At 42.3% G+C, this 16,827-nt stretch overlaps 2 long non-coding RNA genes across 2 annotated transcripts; both read left to right on the top strand.

The window, feature by feature from the left end:
* Nucleotides 1-5,183: 5,183 nt before the first annotated feature.
* LOC144374880 (uncharacterized) lies at nt 5,184-6,295 on the top strand. Its single transcript, XR_013434138.1, has 2 exons — nt 5,184-5,239; nt 5,951-6,295. It is a non-coding gene; the product is annotated as an uncharacterized LOC144374880 (long non-coding RNA).
* Nucleotides 6,296-10,172: 3,877 nt separating this feature from the next.
* On the top strand, nt 10,173-16,151 carry LOC144374868 (uncharacterized). The gene is made up of 3 exons (XR_013434135.1): nt 10,173-10,592; nt 11,611-11,751; nt 15,144-16,151. It is a non-coding gene; the product is annotated as an uncharacterized LOC144374868 (long non-coding RNA).
* Nucleotides 16,152-16,827: the final 676 nt, after the last annotated feature.

The following is a 16,827-nucleotide window of genomic DNA, read 5'->3' as shown; positions in this document are numbered from 1 at the left end:
GCAATGATGTATATAAAACATTCAGCACTTAGCACTCAATAAATGGGAGCTGTTATTTCACCCCCTTTGTGTGCTTCAGTGGGTGGTAGTAAGACTTGGTTGAGGGAACTGTCTCAGTGAAAAAACCCTAGCTTTTTGAGTCAGACTTCACATTCATTAAGAGTCTTTTTGATAGAAAAGAACAAAAAAGAGCCTTCAATTCAATCTTTTTGTTTTAGAGATAATGAAACAGGTCCAGACAAGTGAAGGCTTGCTCAGGATCCCACAGCAACCTCTTTTCTGGAATCCCACATCCGCCTTACACAGTAGGAAACTGCCACACTTTTAATAGAGGCTTCACTGAGATAGTGTCTCATTCTGCAGATTGGAGTTCCTAATGCACCAGAACCAATGGTCAGTTGTATCTTCCTGGATACCACTGTCACCTCTGTAACCATCATCATGGTGGGTACTTAAACTTTTCATAAATTAATAAAAGCTCTACATTCTCAACTCCTGAGAAAACTAATAATTAACTACAAAGACAAGTCTGAGTTTGAAATTAATGACTGTGGGATCCAGAAATGATTTCATGATAAAATAAGGAGTTTATTTGCATTGCAGTAGACAGCATTGCTTAGGAAAAAATGTTCTATAGAACTTTAGGAGACAAAGATCTTGTCTGTTATTTTAATTAATGGCCTGGGGCAGGGGGACTTGGCTAGAGGAAGAACAGTGAGGGGTTTGAAGCTAAATGCTTGCTCAGCAGAAATATGACTGTTTCTCTTTCTGAAATAGATTTAAATGTGTAGCAATGTCCTGCATGGATTAAGTACTTGTTATATATCTTACTTATATTTATTTGTTTAATCTTTATGACAACTTTAGGAAACAGGTCCTAGAGTTAACTCCATTTTATAGATGAGAAAAACAAGGCCAGAGAGTAGCTTATTCAAAGTCAAATAGCTAGTGAATAGCAGCCTGAGAATCTCATCCTGGTTCTGGCTTCAGAGCTATCTTCTTAACCTGCTGTGTTCTTCTACCTTGGGAGAGTCAAGGGATCAAACCAATTATACCAGGAAATGTTGAGACATTCCTCATAAATGTATGCTTTCCATCCTAACAATCACTGTCCCAAGATTAGATACTTGGAGCTGAAACATCATGGTTCCCACTATTCTAGTCTGCCTATCAGTGTTGGATTAGAAATTCCCTGGAAACATGAGTGAGATCTTGTATTTTATAATCATCCCTTACTTTATGTAGCTGAAAGAAAATGAGGACCCAGTTCTGCTCTTCAGACCAGAAATGGCATAAGGAGCCAGCATTATTCAACATTATAGATTTTTTTTAAAAAGACACCTACCTCCAACAACATACCAGTACAACCCTAAAGAAAGCAGTATATTTCAGTGAGAAGAATCATGAAGGGATGCCATGGTAGCAACTCTGTTTCTATGTTTTTCTTACATTATGACATCTATTTTTTATCCCTTTCTCTTTCTCATTTTAATTCAGAAGTGATATCACTCTTGCTTCTTAGAATAACTTAAATTATATAATGAGAATGAGTCTTCTGAAATCTACAATAAACTCAATAGTAAATAAATGTGTGGAGAAGGGGCACTTACCTGTAATTTGATTTTAATAAATAAATGCTTCTGTATCCCTTTTACACCCAAGAAAGAATACTGCACAATACGTATTGTTACACTCTTAAACCCACTCCTCTGGGTTTTTATGTTTTGTAGCACATACCATATTTAGTATTATCACATAAAGAATTACCTCATTTGGGGCTGGGGTTACGGCTCAGTGGTAGAGTGCTCACCTAGCACGTGCAAGGCCTCCTCAGCACCACATAAAAATAAATAAAAGTGTTGTGTCCAACTATAACTAGAAAATAAAGTATCAAAAAGAACCTAACTTAAAAAAAATAATTACCTCATTTTCTCATGATTTCAACATGATTTAATTGGATGTATCATAATTTAATTATTACCATTAAAGAATACTTTAATTGGATCTAGCCTTATGCTCTTAAAAATAATGCTGAAATAAATATTTATCTACACATGTAAGTATATTTGTTCCGTCTTTATTATTGTTGTTGCTATTTATTTAAAAAAAAAACCTAGAAGTGGAACTGTTAGGTCTAAGAATATTTGTATTTTAAATTTTAATCACTTGCAAATGATGCTACAAAGACATTACACCAATTTGTTCTCAATGAGAAGGAACTTTAAATACTTAGTCTAGCTATCCTTTTTATCTGACTAGATTTTCATATACAGATTTGCTGTATATTGTGATTGAGAAATCACTATGTAACAAATATATTGAACAAATGGGCATATTGATCAAAATATTTTAAACTGCATAGTGGGAGGGAGTGTGGGAGCTGGTGGACCCCTGGCAGTTATACTGTCTTGTCAGAAGAGAAGAATCAGGTGTGATTTTCATATCTGTTGCTTAGAAAATGGTCAGTTGTGCAAGATATTTACCATATTTTATTGGGACCTGCTAACACTATACTCCTTTGATCTAAATGCAGGTTGGTAAAGGAAATATCTGTGATATGAACCTGTACACTTCCCTATATGATAAGATAAGCATATAGAACTCCACTCTATAAAATCCACCTTCCCCCTGAAAGCCACATCTTGAGGTTTTGTTCCACCATCAGGCTAAGCTGAAGATACTTACTTTTCTTCATCAAAGCCTCCTGAGAATGCATAATACCTTTACTTGTGGCTTTTACAAACTCCCATCTAGGCTGAAGGATTTAGTGTGTAAGGTAATTAGTGCCTGGGACTTATTTATCTCCATCTGAAGCTGTACAGAGGTAGAGAAAAACTGTTGGCTGCAGACTTATCAGGGGAGAAGATTAATGTTATCATCTATGATAAGCTTTGTAGATTAGCTATGATCTCCCCATGTTAAGTCCTATCCTCATTCTCCATTAGCAAGGGTGGTAAAAAGCCAACTGTATTATTAACCTAGTCTATATCTATTATGATTTTGCTACTTCTCATCCTTTCAAGGCACACACCAGCAGATAAGAGCTAGTCTAATCAAAAATCATATTTAGATGCTTGAAAAATAAATTTCCTATTGAGTCTGGCCCAGACCACTCTATTGACTAAATATCCTGAATCCCTGCCCAAGTCTGGCACTGGACCAGATCAACAGGGGACATAAAGTAAATAGAAAGCAGTCAGACATGGGCAAATTAGAGCAGAAAAGAGTAGACAGGGAATAGCTGGCAAGCAATTGTAGCCATTGAGGAAGAAGGTGGTGAAGGCCTGACCTGGGGTGGTGGTAGAAAAAAGAAGTAGCAAAGTTGGAAGCCACGAAAGAACATTTAGCCATGAAAGGTTAAATGGTCTAGTGTAGTGCACAGAGCACAGGCTGGATTCCCACCTCATATCTGCGTGACCTGAAGGCCCTGAATTGTTGTGAGCCTCCATCTTGCACCTATAGTTAGAAGAGTGACACTGAGCCTACCTCGCAGGATTACTGAGATCAATGAGTTAGCATGCAGCACATGTCTGACTCTTTAGGATGAGCACTAAAAAATGTATATTCCCTTCCTGGTCTCTCCATCTCTGCTCCTGCCTCCTGTCTTGTGGTAAGAAATTGAACATAAAGAACAGAGGAGAGAAGAGTGAACAAGGATGTTTGTTTGGGGGATGGAACCATTAAGCAGATGGAAAAAATGTTAGAAATTCAGAAGGGAAAAATAGGATTGTCTTTGAAATTTGGAGTCTGAGGTGATGCTGGGTTAGTCATGCTGATGGCTGTAAAACAAAGGGCCAGAGTTTCTAAGAGAGAGCAATAGAGGACAGAGAGGCAGGAGTTTTCAGCTGGTTATGTCTGAATTCCTAGGGCACATAGTGTCATGAAGAGAGTAAACAGGAGACCTGGGCTATTGCTCTTTGTTGGGGGTTGTATGATGTCAAATTCACTTGTCCCTAAGTGACAGGTATTTTCATGGGTGCTGCACAAACACATTTGCAGTTGGCCTTCAAGCACTAGTTTTCCCACCAAAGATGCTTGAAATTCACTCTCATCTTCCTTGTGTATAGAGAAGAGGTAGCTACCAGGAAGATCTCAAACCCAGGAAGCTCAGGCAAGAAAGACCCAGAATGAAGGCAGCCACAGTCACATCAGAAATGAACAAGCAAAGCTGGGGCCTTTGGGCTCAGTGATGAAGACCTAGAAATGAAGCATGCATCACATCACTAAACAGACCACACAGAACCCACAGAGAGTCAGGCACCCACCTGCAGTAACCGTAGAAATGCCAGTCTTTTTAAGTTGACAAGAACACAGACACTCGAGGACCTACTATCATGACTCCTAACAGCAGCTGACCCAAAAGAAGGGGCAAGAAATTAGAGTGGAAGGGCTGAGTTCAGTCCAGGTTTTACCCCCTTGCTTCTGTGAGCTTGAGTTCCTGAGCCTCAGTACCCCCTTTATGCAACAGCACAGAAACCTCCCAACTCTTTGGCTGGACTTAAATGATCACACAAAGCACTTTATATAACACGGATTTCTGTGAAGACAGTCATTAGTACTATACTCCAAGCCCATCAATGTTTGCCCTGAAAGAATCAAAGTTACTTTCATAATTCCTTTGCTCAGAATTAACATTAAGATAGGCAGTTGAAGAAAATGAAATTTATTCCCCATTTGAAGTAAAAAAGGTAACATGCAAGTTTTAACCCCCAGTTAGGACCTGTGAATGTGATCTTATTTGGAAATAGGATCTTGGCAGATGTCATTACAATCTCAAAATAACACCATCCTGAATTTAGGTTGGACACTAAACCCAATGATTACTGTCCTTCTAAAAGAAAAGACAAGGGACTTTTTTTTCCTTATTTTTTCCATTGGTGCATTATAGTTGTACAAAATTGTGGGATCTCTTATTACATATTCACACATGCACACAATGTAAGAATAGAATTTGGCCAGTATCATTCCCCAGGACTTCCCCTTTCTCTCCCCTCTTTCTTCCCTCTGGTCCTTTTGCTCTACTCTACTGACTCCATGAAGAAGGCTATGTGAAGATGGAGGCAGAGATTGGAGTGATATCCCTATAAGCCCAGAGAAGCTGGGAGAGAGGTGGGGAGCTCAGACCCTTCAGAAGAAGCAGCCCTGCATCTACCTCGATTTCAGACTTTGATCTTCTACGCTGAGAGAGAATGGATGGCCGGATGGCAGAGAGTCCAAAGAGAGCAATACACCATCCAAGGTGAGAAGCCTTGACTAAAGAGATTGCTGAGTCCCCTCAGCTGTTCACTCTGCCTTCCTGTCCTCAAGGATCATGTTCTCCCTTGGCCAGCAAGACTTTCTGAAGCAGCTCCTGGCACACAGCTGCTGAGTTGTATCATCATAGTTTTATAAGGCCGCTCCCCTTCTCAGGTGCTGCAGTGAATTCCATTTGATCCCAAATTATAATTAAACACTTTCTCATGGGCCTAAATATTTAATTCTTAGGGGACACATGGACAGTCTCATTCCCTGGGTCCATCAAATTTACCTTTGTAATCAATATCACAGTATATGACCGTTGGCAAATCAAACCATGACAGGTGATGATCTCTTTAGTTTTTTGTTTAGAGCAGAGATTCTCAAACTGTAGGATGCAGCATAATCACGTAAGAAATGCTGGCTCCCTTCTCTTCATCCCCACCTCCATGTTGCTGATTCAGTAGGTCTTGAGTGGGGCAAGAGATTCCTCATTTCCAACAAGCTCCCATGTGATGTCATTGGCACCACCCAACAACACTCAGAAACAGCAAGAATGGTGATTCTCAAACTCTGCTGTGCGTTAGGGTCACTCCCATGCCAAGGCTGCACCACATACTAGTTAAAGGAGAATTTCTGAGAAAGAGAGGACCTGAAATCAAATGAAAATCCAGTGGCTTAAAGGCACTCTCTCTTTTCTCCTCTCTCTCTCCAGCTGGCTGTGTAAACTGGCAGGCAAGAAGATTCCCTGGCTTGGGGCCCATCTCTTGCACCCAGGCCTGAGGGCTTCATCTAAGAATGGTGTAAAGATGACAGAAACTAGTATCCTACGGAGGCACTTGAATCTCCCACTGCCTAAGAGGTCAATCTGGCAGCCCAGCAAGACAATGATATAGAGCTGGGGTCCTGTGATGCTAGGCCAGAGTGCAAAGCCCTGTTCTGGCACTTGACAATAGTCCTTCCTTATCTTTGATGTCACACTCCATGGTCTCAGTTACCTATAGTCAAATTGTAGTTTGAAAATAATAAATGGGAAATTCCATAAACAAACAGTGCATAAGTTTTAAATTGTGTGCCTCTGAGTGACATGATGAAATATTATGTGGTTCCACTCAGATCATGAATCTTCCCTTTGTCCAGTGATATATATGTTATATATGCTTCCCTCTTGTTACTCACCCAGTAGCTGTCTCAACCATCAGATCCTTTGTCCCTGTATCAAGGTGCTTATGTTCAAGTAAACTTGTCTTGACTAAAAAGGACCCCAAAGCCATGAATGCTTCCTTTAAATGAAAAGGTAAAAGATCTCCATTTAATAAGGAAATTAAAGGATGGTATGCCAAACTTGCTAAAATCTACAGGAAGAAAGAACCATCTATTTGTGAAAAAAATGTAAAAAATTCATGCATTTTGCTGCTGCGCCTCAAAATGCAAGTGTGCAAAAAAATATACTTCTTTAAGATGGCAAGTCATTAAACCACAGGGTTTGATACAACCTGAGTTTTCAGGCATCTAATGGGGGTCTTGGAACTTAACCCCCCATAGATAAATGTCCCCTGCTGTACTAGCTTTATGAATTTGATCAAGTTGCTTACCTTCTTCTTGTTTTTGTTTATCTATAAAATAGAGATCATAAAAATACCTACCTCAAGGCAAAGGTATAAAAGATTAAAGGAGAAAAAAATGCATCTAAAGTACCTAGCTGCATGATTTAAATGGCAGGTGCTCAGTAAATCTTAATGTCCCTTCCCCATCTTCCCCAACCATCTGTCTTCTCCTTTTTTCCTTTCTGCACTGGGCAGGAGAAAGTGGGCAGGAGAAGTAGAGTCAGTCCCTTTGTTTCTAGTTTCACTGCCAGAGTTTGGGACCTGACATCTTAGTCACTCTACTTTTACCAAAAAGAGATGTCACAGGAGCACCTCTTTTTGGTTTGTTTATTCTTCAAGATTTCTTTTAAACAAATGGTAGTGGCACATGCCTATAATCCCAGTGAATTATAAAGCAGAGGCAGGAGGATCATAAGTTCAAGGCCAGCCTCACCAACTTAGTGAAGCCCTAAGAAACTTAGCAAGACCCTGTCTCAAAAAATAAAAATGGCTGGGGATGTGGCTCAGTGGTTGAGCACCTCTGGGTTGAATCCCTGACACACACACAAAAAAGATAATTTTCTTTTAAATATACATACATATCCCCCTTCTTAAACAGCAAGGTGCTTTGTGTCTTTGCCTCTACTTTGCTTTTTGCCACTAATTAAATATCTTGAGATCACCTCATAGCAGCAGAAGAAAATAGTCTTCTATTCTTTTAGAGAGCTCTTCGGCACTCCACTGTGTGTGGACATACCACACTGTGTTTAACCAGTTCACCATTGATGGATAGTTAGGTTGTTGTGGTTTTTTGCTGTGAGAGCAGTGTATAGTGAACATGCCTGCGTGTATTTTTTGTATTTTTGCTGGCCTACATATATTTTGGGGGGAGCATTCCTGGGGACTCCACTGATGATGCTCCCTTCACTATAACTGCTCTTCAAGACCCTCATCCTGCTTGTGAGACAAGAATACTAACTCCAGCCTCCACAGCCTCCTCCCCACACTACTGACCAGCCTTGGCAGCAGACATAGCAACAGGAAGATGGCATCTGCTTCCTGCTTGTCCTCCAAGTTTCATGCCAGTATGTCTTATCAGGGGATTTAATTCATAACAAGAATTCTAGCTGCAAACGGATCTAGAAAACATAGTTTTTAAGCTTTCTTCCTCTGTCATACAGGAAAGCTCACAGGAGGCTGGAGTGCCAATTAGGAAATTCAACTCACCAACTAAATTCCTTTGGTTTACAAATGAGAAAAGTGAGGCTTGGGAGGGTTATGTCATTTCTTCAAGATCACAGTAATTGACTCATAGTTGGCAGCCCTGCCTTTGCCACCTTACAGTCCAGGTGGTGGGTCAACAGGAGATTTTGTGAGTTGGACTTTCAACTACTCAGAAAAGCCCTAGCACTTCATACACTTTGAAATTTTAATTTTCTCTGTACAATGAAATAACCCCACCCTCCACAAACATTCCTTTCAGATGTGTTATGCTCATTTAGTACGCATTAAGGGTTGAATTCTGTCCCACCTCTCAAATACATATGCTGAAGTCATAGCGCCCAATACTTCAGAATGTGACTGTATTTGGAGACAGGTTCTTCACAGAGCTCATTCGGAGTGGGCTCTAATCCATTCTGTCTGGTGTCCTTATAAGGAGAGGAAATAAGGACACAGACATGTACAGAGAGAAAACCATGTGAAAACACAGGGGTAAGATGACCATTTATAGGCCAAAGAGAGATGCCTGGGACACATTCTTCACAGCCCTCAGAAGAAACTAACCCTGCGACACCTGGTCTCACACTATAGGCCTCCAAAACTAAGAAATAAATCTCCACTGTTTAAGCCAGCCAGTCTGCAGCCCCTCGTTATGGCAGTCCTGACCATGCATGAAGTAGCGAAGATCTGTGAAGAAAGAAGCAGCACATATTCAGAAGGGGAGCTGTTTAGCCTCTTTAAGTTTCTTTCCATATACTTTTCTCCAGTTGCCTTACCTCTTGCTGTTTCTGGCAAGCCAGACTCCTTCTGGAATCTTCCCCTGTGAGGGGCATTTCTCTCAGAAAATACTTTCTGCCTCTCCCACAGTTCAGAAGTCTCCAGAGTGGTGGATTGGCTGCAGGTTTGAACCATGATAGTGCCACCAGCCCTCACACAGGCAATCTGACCACCTTGGAGCTTTTGCCTCACTGGGTACCCAATGAGGAGTGTCCCTCCCTTTTCCTAACCCATTCTCTTGGGGGGCTGTGGTAGTCTTGCCCTAAATGCACTTTTCTTCATTTTCAGAGTAGGCAAATGTGGTGTACCAAATGCATTTTTAATGACTGAGATCTGCATTGAAACATACTTTCCATCTTTGCTGGGTCATTAAGTCTTCAAACTCTTCAATATTTTAATGAATTTTATAGTCTGGTGATATGTAGGCTTGTTCATGTTATTATTCCCTTGGTGTTGCCCATGAGATGCTCCGGCAAGCGCTCACCAAAGGGGCATTTAACACATGGCACTGTTCTGAATGGGTCCCTTCCTGGCAGCACAAGCCAGACTAATCCAGTCTAAAACAAGAGGAAGGAAGGTTTCCTTATGGAAAAGCTAAATGAGTGACTAGAAAGTAAAAGAGAGTTGGAAGCAAAATCCATGAGATTTGATTTTTATGGTTTTGTTAAATTTTTTTATAATTGTCTAACCCTAATGCTAACTCTGACCCTGACCCTAACCCTAGCAACCCTTGTTTTGTTAAAATTCTTTGTGCTTTTAGGAATTCAGGAGAGCTGAACATCTTCGTGGAATTAATTGAGGCAAAAGTTGCTGGTCCTAGTACATTCAAGTTACTATAACAAGATACCATAGACTGGGTAGTTTAAAACAACAGAATTTTATTTCTCACAGTTTTGGGGCTAGGAAGTATAAGACCAAAGTGCTGGAAGATTGGATGTCTGGTGAGGTCCTGCTTCCAGTCATGGTGGCACCTTCTTACTGCATCCTCATGTAATAGACAGGGCAAGGCCTCTCTCAAGGGCCTTTTTTTTAAAAGGGCACCAACACCATTCAGGAGTGACCCCATCACCTCCCACTGGCCTCCTTTTTAACACCATCACTCTGCAGGGTTGGGATTTCAACATGTGAATTTGGGAGGTGGGCTACCAACACAAACATTCTTTCTCTAGCATTGCTGGACACTCAGAAAAGGTCTGTTTGGCCAGAATGGACTCTCTCTTTTTGTCTCAGCCCAAGTCTGTCTCCTTCAGCTCTTCTGGCTATTGGAACTCATGTGCACATTAGCTAATGAGCTAGTTTCCTGCGGGGAGAAAGAGAAGCCTTGGAGTCTTGAGCACAAACCACAGGGAGGTGTTGTTGCTTCTGACTTTCAGGGACATCTCCAGAAAGTCAAACCAGTAGAACATTGAGTACTGTTCTCTCCATGGTCTGTTTTAGGTAGTTCTTTCTAAGTCAAACTGGGATCCAAGGCACATATTTTGGTATGTGCCTTAGGTATACTAGTTACAAAGATAGCAACATAGCAGACTATCCCAACAAAACCTTAACTGATGTTTTAACCCATAGAGAACCTGTGTTTTGTGTGTGTGTGTGTGTGTGTGTGTGTGTGTGTGTGTGTGTGTCACTGGGGATTGAATTCAGGGGCTCATGAATGCTAGACAAGTGCTCTACCACTGAGCTACATCCCAGACCTTTTTATTTTTTACTTTTAGGCGGGGTCTTGCTAAATTGCCCAGGCTGACCTTAAACTTGCAATCCCCCTGCTTCAGACTGGTGAGTAGCTGAGATTACAGGTGAGCACTACTGCATCTGGCTAGAATTTGTTTATTGAATGCTCTCTTTATGTATAGATAGGTGCTGCCTAGGAGCACTTTGATCAATGTCAGACTAATATATGACAGCGATTACATGAGATAATTAACAGGAGCTGAAAAATTCATTAGTTTGGAGTGTAGTCTTTGTACTTATATTTTTTTAAATTACTGTAAAATAAAATGCCCTGTTACACCAACAGTACCCTCATAAACTTGGTATTTACTGTGTTTGGTTTAGTTTTTCTTTTAAAATGGTGCTGGGAATTAAACCCAGGGTCCTGTGCATGCTAGGGAAGTGCTTTACTGCTGAGCTACATCCCCACTTTTACTGTGTTTCTGGATTGGAGTGTATCAAGAGGCCACATTAAGCGATGGACCCTTACCATCAGGTTTGTGTAAATACACTACCTGTGTTCATACGATGGCAAAGCTGCCTAAGGATGCATTTATCAGAAGACATCCCTGCCATTAAGTGACACATGCTTGAATATACACAGTTCACAGCTGGGTTGCTGAGCCTTCTGTTCTGTCCCACTGGTCTATTATACTGTAGCTAAGCCAGTGCCACACTGTTGCTATTGTGGTTTTGTAATATATTTGACTGGGGAATTCATCCCTTTACTCTTCTTTTTAAAAGTTTATTTATTTATTTAGTCCCTCAAAAAGAAATCCAACTGGAATTTTGATTGGCATTGTAATGAGTTTAAAGGTTAATTGTTAATATAATTAGGTCTTTAATAAAGCTATCCAATATGTCATCTTATAAGAGGTTGCCCAATCCAAAAGCATGGAATCTATTTATTCAGATCATTTTCTGTTTCCTTATTAGAGCTTAAAAAAATGTGTTCAGAAGTTTTGTGTATTCTGAGTTAACACCTACATATTTTGTAATTCTTGTTGCTATTGTTAATGATATCTTTGTAGTAATAATTTCTAGCACTACTGTGGGTGAAGAGAGATGCTGTTGATTTTTGCAGGTCGGTCTTGTGTCTGGAAAGCTTGCAGAATCTAACTGGCTCTAATATGCTTGAATCTTTGTTATCTCTGAGTTGGTGGACATTTTGTTTTTCTGCTGCTACAGTAAGAAGCAACCCCTGCCTCTTTAGTCTCTGCAACTGGTGAGTGGTGGGGATGAGGGAAGTGATTCCCTGGGGAGGAGTGGAAATGCCTGGGCCCCTGAGATGCTAATGTCTGGGCTCCCCTAGCTTCAGAGATTTGCTCTCAGGCCACTAGATGGAGAAAAGGTAGCCTAAAGTTTTGTTAAGGGGGAGGGGGTACAAAAAGAGGGGAAGGGATATAGAAAGGAAGAAGAAGATGGAGAAAAGAAAAAGGAATAGGAGCTGAAGGGGCTTTTGCCCAAGTCAGTGGTCAGTATGGGACCAAGAAGAATCAGGGACAGGGCTGGGGATGTGGCTCAAGCGGTAGCGTGCTTGCCTGTCATGCGTGCGGCCCAGGTTCCATCCTCAGCACCACATACAAACAAAGATGTTGTGTCTGCCGAAAACTAAAAAATAAATATTAAAAATTCTCTCTCTCTCTCTCTCAAAAAAAAAAAAAAACTCTCAAGAAAACCTGATTTGCTTGTTTCTCATTTAAAAAAAAAAGAAGAAGAATCAGGGACAGAAAAAGGGCCTTAGGTTCGAGAAGATTGGCTGGACTGAAAGACCCATAGAAGACCTAGACCTTTGGCCTCCTAATATGGGACAGGAGGGAGGAGCTCTAGCCCTGGAGACAGACTTGAACACTGAGGATCCCCTTCCCATGCTGACCAGTTAATGGACTCTCAGCCCATCAGGAGTCATGGCACTGCTATGACCATGACACCCAAAGCTGCCAGAGCCCAAGAACTTCTCAGGGTCCCAACCTCCCACATTCCAGAGCTCCTGGAAGTCAAAGCTGAACTCACAGGGCACACAGAGGTGGGTCCCTGAGCATGGTCCCAAAGAAGTTTGTTGAGGCATGTCAGTAGCACTGGGAATGTATTACTCAGCAGCCAGATTGTTTAATGAAAAGCTATAGCTAAGTAGTTTGGAAACTTCTCTGCACTGCTGAGAGATGAACTAGGCTGCCCTCTGCCTGGCACACTCTGGGGGCGCTGGAGGCAAGATGTGGTTTAACAGCCCTGATTGGTGAACCTGATTTCAGTGGCTGGCTGAGTGGCTGTAAAATCAGGAAGTGAGGAGGGTTTTGTGTTGCCTCCCAGTCCCTCCTTCAAGAGCTTGCTCTGGGTAAAAATGCCAAACACACTGGTTGTGGTTGTACTTTGCTGCCTTCTTCTTTCCTTTTGCCCCTTAACTGTCTGTAATACTGTCCCAGAATCTTCAGGAGAATTTGCTTTTTTGTGGAGACTGGGATGAGCACAGACATCCAGACAGATCTGTTTTTGCAAGGAAATAGATGCCCTTCATCCCACTAGGTGCCTGGCTCCCTAGGTCTCCCATGGAGACAGGCCTGTCACTGCCTGCATGAAGAGGCCAGACTCTCCTTGTCAATGTACAGGAGGGAGAAAGAGAGGGGGGTGGGAGAGAAGGGGAGAGAATGAGAGTGAGGGATAGGGGAGAAGGAGAGAGGGAGACAGAGAAACTATTTTGGCACCAAAGAAGACAGAAAAAGGGCCAGTGGAGGATGAAATAAATTAACCTGGTCCAGTAACCCAACCCAAGGGCTTGTCAAGGGCTTCAAGGGGCCAGGCAGCCAGGCCCAGGCCAGACCCAGGCATTCCCCAAAGCCTGTGGGTTAGACTGTGTCTCTGTGTGCACTCCTCATTTCCTGCTAGGGCCTGTCTCCATGCACCAAACAACAGTGACTCAGCTTTATAAATAGGACATTTACAGTGAAAATTACAGGAAATTCTCAGAGTCTCCTGCCTGGGTTTATTTTAGGTGTGCAACTTCTCCTGTGAAGCCCCAGCTCCCTCCCCCAGCCTCTGCTTCTTGTAGCATCCTTGGATATCAGTGGAGGAAGCTCTGCTCTGTGCCTGGAAACTGCCCCAGGAGGTTTGAGAGGTACAGGACTGGAGGCATCAACCTCAGCTCTGCTCAGACACCCCTGGGTAACAGCAGGTCCCATGTGGCTGGCATTTCCATGTGCCCAGCCCTGCACTCTCTTACTTTACTGACTCCCAGGAAGAAGGAACATTTATGTTGAACACTCTGTGGATGAGGAAATTAGAATTCAAACTCACGTCTGACTTACTCCAGATCTCCAGTAGTCCAGTTATCTTCCCATTTATTCTTTCCCCTATGACACACTTCTTGGCAGGAGGTCTTTTCAGGAAAGCCAGAGTTGACAGCTGACAGCTGCCTACACAGGGTTGACGGCTCTGCAGCTGAGGGGCTCAGTTCATGGCAGGCTTTTAGGAACTCAACGCTCTTCAAATATTTGCTCAACAACTCCCAGTGTGCTCTGGAATGAGCAGTAGGAGCTGCCCTTGCTGAGTCACTGAAGGCTGAGGCATCTGCCCAAAAATGTCTTCCTTGTGACTCCTAGCTTCTACTCCCTCATAATTAGCCAGGGTCTTTCTTGCCAATGGGCCTGGGTGACAAGGGAGGGCTCTGCTGCCAGGCCACAAGACCTGGTGGCATCCTACCACATTCTGCGGAGGAAGCTAGTACTCTCACATCTTGGTCCACCAGTTGGTACTACCAATACTTCTGAGCTACAGAATTGTATTTCCAACAATCTGTGTCTTTTCTCTCCCTTGATGCCCCTAAGTTTCTAAGTTAATCAAGTTCAAAACAGCATCCAAACTGTTTTGTCTTCTTATGTTCTCTTTCAGTTAATGGCTTCACCATGTACATTATAGTCACTCTAGTTGGAATCCTCTACTTCTCTCCTCCTCATATTCCTGTGTGTGATTCTCCCTCCTTGTATCTTTTCTTTCTTTTTTGATACCAGGGTCTCTTAACCACTAAGCCACATCCTCAACCTTTTTTAATGTTTTATTTTGAGACCAGGTCTTACTAAGTCCTTAGGGCCTCTCTAAGTTGCTGAAGCTGGCTTTGAACTTGCAATAGTCCTGCCTCAGCCTCCTGAGTCACTGGGATTACAGGTGTGCACCACCTGTATCTTTAGTTTCATGCGGTCAAATCACTCCTTACCTCCTGAGGCCTATGCTATTTCTTTTTGTTTATTTCAATGCTGTGTGTAAGCACACCTCTTCTCTCTCTGCCCTTTTCTTACTCAAGAGTAGACACATGATCCCAGCTGAGCTATTTAGAGCCATTCCCCAGGATTTTTCAAAAGGAAGCAGAGGTTAGACACCTCTTTCCTTCCCCACCCTCTTTTCTTACAAGAGATTGAACCAAGGGTGCTTTTCCACTGAGCCATATCCCTAGCCCTTTTTATTTATTTATTTATCATTTTGAGACAGGGTCTCTCCAAGTTGCTGAAGGCCTCACTAAGTGGCTGAGGCTGGCCTCAGACTTGCAATTCTCCTGCCTCAGCTTTCCCCAGTCACTTGAATTGCAAGCCAGTGCCACGGCTGGGCTGACACATCTTTTCTCTCTAGATGCCAGCTGGAATGCTGGGGGGGTCCCAAGAAGCTAGTCCATGTGCCAGGCTGCCCAGGGAAGACCAACTACAGTGGGGACAGAGGAGGCGCTGTTGCAGGGAGCAACTGTGGTGAGTGATGCAGAAGGTTATCAGGAGACAGAGACCCTAACCCAGTGGTCCAAAGCAGGCTCCATCTTCCCTCCAATCCATCCTCCACAGGGTCCCAGAATTTCCTTCCATTTTCCCTAATTTTTTGTTTTTATAAAGGTGAAATTATAGGGAAGTGCTGACTTTGATCACTTTGTTAAGGTGGATATCTGCCAGCTCTCTCCATTCTAAAGGTCCCATTTTTCCCTGGTCATCTGAGAATATTTAAATAAACATATATTCCCATGCCCTTTTCTTTAGCAACAATCCCCACAGGTTACTGCAAAGAAGGCCAGGTGACACTTGCCCACACAGGGGTCACACTGGAGAGAGCCCTGAGCTTGGGAAATTAGATTCCTAATGGGCGGTAAGTCTCCTGAGCTGTTCTGTGGGAGACACCATCTTTATGACACTGGACACTAAGCTGCCTGCACTTTGCTCCAGAGGGAGACATTACCTCTGTTTTCTAAGACTATTTGCTATACAAACATTCTTAGAAAGATAGTCCAGGCAGCAAGTACCTCAGTTTGCAAGACATCCACAAATGTGAGAGGCAAAAGAGAGCTGTATTCTGACAGATCCTGAAAAATTATCTTTCTTTCCACCTCACAATCCAATCACAGTTCATGTCTGTTGCTCTGCAGTAGTTCTCTCCATCCTCAGTGGTGGATGCTTCCCAATGTAACTGTGTTTCCCATCTTCTCTCTAGCAAGAGGCTTTCAGTGTAAGCAGTATATGCAGCTTCTGGCAAGTGCCCCTTGAGGATGGACACCATGCCTTTCTCTTTCTTTCTTCCTGCAACATAAATATTCAGCTTCCCTAGGACACTTTCTAATCCTGTCATCTACTTTATTCTTTTCCATACCACAAAACAGCTCTCGACACATTCTTTATTTTATTTTGTATGTTATCTGTCTCTTATTAAAATTTGAACTCTATGAACAGTGTTGATACATCACAGTAAATTAGTGTCAATGGTTAAAATATTGAAATATTTCTGTACCAGTTTTGGTTACTAGTCACTGCCCCAAAGTCCCATATACCTCCCACGGCACTTTCCAGGTTCTAACTGCCTTAGTCTGTTTGTGATGCCATAAAAAATTACCATAGTCCAGGTGGTTCTGGAGGTTGGGAAGTGTTCCAATTCCCTAAGCTTTCCATCCAGTCTGGAAGCTAGGGAGTCTAAGGTCAAGATGCCAACTGATTTTGTCCTGGTAAAATTTCTCTTTCTGGCTGTTTTTCTCCAAGTCTTCTCATGATAGATGAAAGAGAAACAGAGAGAGTGCACACAAGTGCACACTAGTGTCTCTTCTCATAAAAGCACTAATGTCATCAGATCAGATCCCACCCTCATAACCTCATCTAAACCTAAACACCTCCCAAAGCCTTCATTGGAAGTTAGGGATTCAACATTCGAATTTTGAGAGAACATGATTTAGTCCATTGTACCAACTACATAGTCATCGATTTTCACAGCAGGGAGCTCCCAGGACCCCACCTCTCCATTAGGACCAGTGATGTTCTGATTAATCCGAGTTCTGATTAACCTCACA

The sequence above is a fragment of the Ictidomys tridecemlineatus genome, unplaced genomic scaffold, assembly GCF_052094955.1.
Source record: "Ictidomys tridecemlineatus isolate mIctTri1 unplaced genomic scaffold, mIctTri1.hap1 Scaffold_92, whole genome shotgun sequence".
NCBI lineage: Eukaryota > Metazoa > Chordata > Mammalia > Rodentia > Sciuridae > Ictidomys > Ictidomys tridecemlineatus.
The sequence above is the reverse complement of the archived record's forward strand: the minus strand, read 5'-3'. Positions and strand labels throughout refer to the sequence as shown.